The sequence below is a fragment of the Zingiber officinale genome, chromosome 7A (assembly GCF_018446385.1).
Source record: "Zingiber officinale cultivar Zhangliang chromosome 7A, Zo_v1.1, whole genome shotgun sequence".
Taxonomy (NCBI): Eukaryota; Viridiplantae; Streptophyta; class Magnoliopsida; order Zingiberales; family Zingiberaceae; genus Zingiber; species Zingiber officinale.
In genome coordinates, this window is record NC_055998.1 from 78684386 (window position 1) to 78689296 (window position 4911).

The following is a 4911-nucleotide window of genomic DNA, read 5'->3' on the forward strand; positions in this document are numbered from 1 at the left end:
AAATTAAATTTTGGATCGCCTGTGGAACTTAACACGTTTGATCCAAAACTTAATCTATTTGTTCTTTTAGGTTTTGACTTGGATCTCCTGCGGAACTTTACAAGTTCGACCCAAGTCTCCTTAAGTTATTAATTCCATTAAATATTAATTTCCATAATTGGTTCCCAGTACTGACGTGGCGAGGCACATGGCCTTCTTGGATATGGGAGCAACCACCACCGACTAGACAAAACCTTTTATAGAAAGCTAATATTTAATTTCCTAAAATAACTTTAGGTTAACCAAAGAGAACAATCAAATCACAAGGAAAAGAAAAAATAAAAGAACACAGCATCGAAAAAATTTATTCGAAATTCTAGAACGTAAGCCTCTTGTATTTGTTATTATTTCCATAAATAACTAGCATGATGCGGAAATAAAAATTACTAGTTATACCTTGTAGAAAAACCTCTTGATCTTCTACCGTATTCCTCTTCTAACCTCGGACGTTGTGTGGGCAACGATCTACCGAGATGAGAAACCACCAACCACCTTCTTCTCCTCCAAGCAAGGTTCGGCCACAAAAGGAAAACTTCACCAAGGAGAAAAACCAAAATACTAACCAAGCTCCAAGAGATGCTAGCTTTCTCTCCTTCTTCTTCTTCTTCTCCAAGTAGTATCCGGCCACCACAAGAGCTCCAAGGAAGGGAGAGAGGTTCGGCCACCACAAGAGGAAGAGAGGGAGATGATGGCCGGCCACACCAAGGAACAAAAGAGGGAGAGAAAATAATAGAGGTTGTATCTCATGAAGGCACCCTCACCCCTTCTTTTATATTCCTTGGCCTAGGCAAATTAGGAAATTTAATTACAATAAAATTTCCTCAATTTCCTTGACATGATTTAATTGAGAAAAATAAAATAAAATTTCCCAAATAAACCTATATTGGCCGGCCACATTATTGGAGAACAAATTGGACAAGTTTCAATCAACAATTAAAACTTCCTAATTTGTTTTCGAAAATTTTAAAAAATAAAATTTCTCTTTAAAATCTCTTCATGGTTGATAAAAGGAAATTTCTATAATTTTAATTTTATCAACATGTGAATAATTTTAAAGAGAAAATAAAATATCTCACCAATCTACAAATAAGGAAAGAGATCTAATCTCTTTCTTTAATCTTTTGTAGATCTTTTATAAGAGAGATATTTTAATTTAAATTCTCTTTAATAAATTATTTCTTCCACATAATAAAAATTAAAATTAAAATTCCTTTTTAATTTAATTTGGCCGGCCCCCACTAGCTTGGGTTCAAGCTAGGGCCGGCCACCCAATATTATACCTAGGCCGGCCCTAGCTTGTTCCCAAGCTAGCTTGGCCGGCCCCTATTGGGTGGGTATAGAAGGTGGGTATAGGTGGGTATAGAACTCTATAAATAAGAGGCTACGATAGGGACCGAGAGGAGGAATTGGTTTTGGTCTCCCGATAAAATTAAGCATCCCGTGTTCGCCCCGAACACACAACTTAATTTTATCAATGATAATTCATTCCACTAGAGAACTATCATTGAACTACCGCACCAATCCCAAATTACATTTTTGGGCTCCTTCTTATTATGAGTGTGTTAGTCTCCCTGTGTTTAAGATATCGAATGTCCACTAATTAAGTGAGTTACTGACAACTCATTTAATTAATATCTAAGTCCAAGAGTAGTACCACTCAACCTTATTATCATGTCGGACTAAGTCCACTGCAGGGTTTAACATGACAATCTTTATGAGCTCCTCTTGAGGACATTATCAACCTAGTATCTCTAGGACACAGTTTCCTTCTATAATCAACAACACACACTATAAGTGATACCATTTCCCAACTTATCGGGTTTATTGATTCATCGAACTAAATCTCACCCATTGATAAATTAAAGAAATAAATATCAAACATATGTGCTTGTTATTATATTAGGATTAAGAGCACACACTTCCATAATAACTGAGGTCTTTGTTCCTTTATAAAGTCAGTATAAAAGAAACGACCTCTAATGGTCCTACTCAATACACTCTTAGTGTACTAGTGTAATTATATAGTCAAGATAAACTAATACCTAATTACACTACGACCTTCTAATGGTTTGTTCCTTTCCATTTTGGTCGTGAGCTTCTGTTTATAATTTATAAGGTACTGATAACATTATCTTCTGCATATGACACCACATGCTATGTTATCTACAATATAAATTAATTGAACAACTACAAACAAATGTAGATAAATTGACCAAATGTGATTCTTTATTTAACATGAATGTTTACAAAGCTTAGGCTTTCAGTATACACTCCAACAAGTCTTACTTTTGAGAAGTATATTTCTGTCGATATTAGCCTACTCCCTTTAAAGTATATATATATCTTCTTCCTAGGAGACGTATTTTGGTCGATATAGGCTTACCTCCTATAGGGGTATGTCCCGACCGATATCAGCCTATCTTCATCCTGAAGTTATGTCCCGGCCGATATTAACCTACTCCCTTAAAGTATATATATTCCTCCTGGAAGACGTATTTCGGTCGATATAGGCTTACCTCCTATCGGGGTATGTCTCGACCGATATCAGCCTATCTTCATCCTGAAGTTATGTCCCGGCCGAAATTAACCTACTCCCTTAAAGTATATATATTCCTCCTGGGAGACGTATTTTGGTCGATATAGGCTTACCTCCTATCGGGGTATGTCCCGACCGATATCAGCCTATCTTCATCCTGAAGTTATGTCCCGACCGATATTAACCTACTCCCTTAAAGTATATATATTCCTCCTGGGAGACGTATTTCGGTTGATATAGGCTTACCTCCTATCGGGGTATGTCCCGACCGATATCAGCCTATCTTCATCCTGAAGTTATGTCCCGGCCGATATTAACCTACTCCCTTAAAGTATATATATTCCTCCTAGGAGACATATTTCGGTCGATATAGGCTTACCTCCTATCGGGGTATGTCTCGACCGATATCAGCCTATCTTCATCCTGAAGTTATGTCCTGGCCGATATTAACCTACTCCCTTAAAAGTATATATATTCCTCCTGGGAGACGTATTTCGGTCGATATAGGCCTAACTCCGCCTGGGAGGTATGTCTCGACCGATATTATCCTAACTCAGCCTGGGAGGTATGTCCCGGTCAATATAGACCTAACTATGCTTGGGAGTATGTCTCGGTCGATATTAGCCTAACTCCGCCTTGGAGATATGTCCTGGCCGGTGTATACTTAACTGTTTTGCTTTTCCTTCTTTTCTTTCCTCATCGGGAGACCCATAAAACCTGACCCATATCATATACTAAACATCTTTAACCTGTTCATATCTTCTCATCAAACATATTTGAGGCATACTCATCTGGAAATTTAATTTCTTTCAACCAATTATATAAAGTTTGCTTACCATCTTTGTCCAATATATAACAAACATTTGGAAATCTATGAGTTGTTTCATCCTAATGCAACTTTAGTCAGTTGATAAGTTCTTTTAATTTTTCATGTGATTTTACAGTGTCTTTAGTTCTTCCAGGTACATTCATCACAATGTTAAAGATATTATCGAAGAAATTTTTCTCAATATGCATGACATCTAAATTATATCAAATAAATAGATATTTCCAATATGGTAACTCCCAAAAAATACTCCTTTTCTTCTAACCACACTTGCACATCCTATAATATATTTATTTATCTCATTGGAACCAGATTGTGATACTGGTAGAAATCTATAACCATCTATTTGCTCAATGATTTGTTCACCTGAAGGATGGACTGGAGGAGGTTTTCTAATTACAATATTTTTTTGATTTTTTTTTATTTCACTTGAAAGGGTGATCAAGTGATAAAAATTTATGATAATTATTAAATCAAGATACCTTCCCACTGTAAGGTAATGAAAATGCATTAGACTCTGTCTTGCAGTGTGGACATGCTAATTTACCTGTCCTGCTCCATCCCGACAATATTGAGTATGCTGAAAAATCACTGATCATCCATAATAATATAACATGCAATCTAAAATTAGTTTTACTTGCAACATTATAAGTCACCGACCTACATTCCATAATTCATTCAACTCGACAATCAGAGGTTGTAAGAAAATATCTATCTTCTCTTTGGGATTGGTTGGACCAGGAATAAGCACTGTAAGGAACATAAAATCATCTTTCATTCACATCTATGACGGTAAATTGTACGATGTTAATATAACTGGTCAAGATGAATATTATTGTCCCAATTGACCAAATGACTAAAATCTATTTGCTGAAAGTTCCAATCTCTCATTACGCGGTTCTATTACAAAAGAGGAAAATACAACATTAAGATGTTTCCATGTAGGGGAATCATAAGGATGACACATTATACCTCCATCATGCTCATACTCATGATACACATCATGTGGCAAGCTGAAGCAGAAGATGTATACAAACGTTGAAATCTAACAGTTAATGGAAAATAATACATCACTTTCCAAGTAATTTTTTTCTTCTTCTATCCTTGTATACAAGTGCCATGTGTTGGATCGGAAAGAGCGCTAGAGGGGGGGGTGAATAACGATCGATGAAGATCGAGCATTAAATCAAGTATGCAGCGGAAGAGAAAAATAAGAACAATGCTAACAAATCAAGTTTTACTTAGTTCGGAGCCTTTGTCGACTCCTACTCCAAGGCTCATACTCGTCGAGTGCTTTTGTTAGGCAATCCACTAATAGTTCGCAAAAAGGGTTATACGATAAGTACAAGAACTATAATATAAAATTACTGACAACAGGGGAAATTAAAATCAGAATCGCAGGTTGTCGGAGAAGCTTCACAATGTTTCCGGAGCATCTTTGGAGCTGCGCATAAGAAGGCAATTACAAAAGAAAAGTTGTGTGTTGTGCTCCTGGTAGAAGACTGCTTAT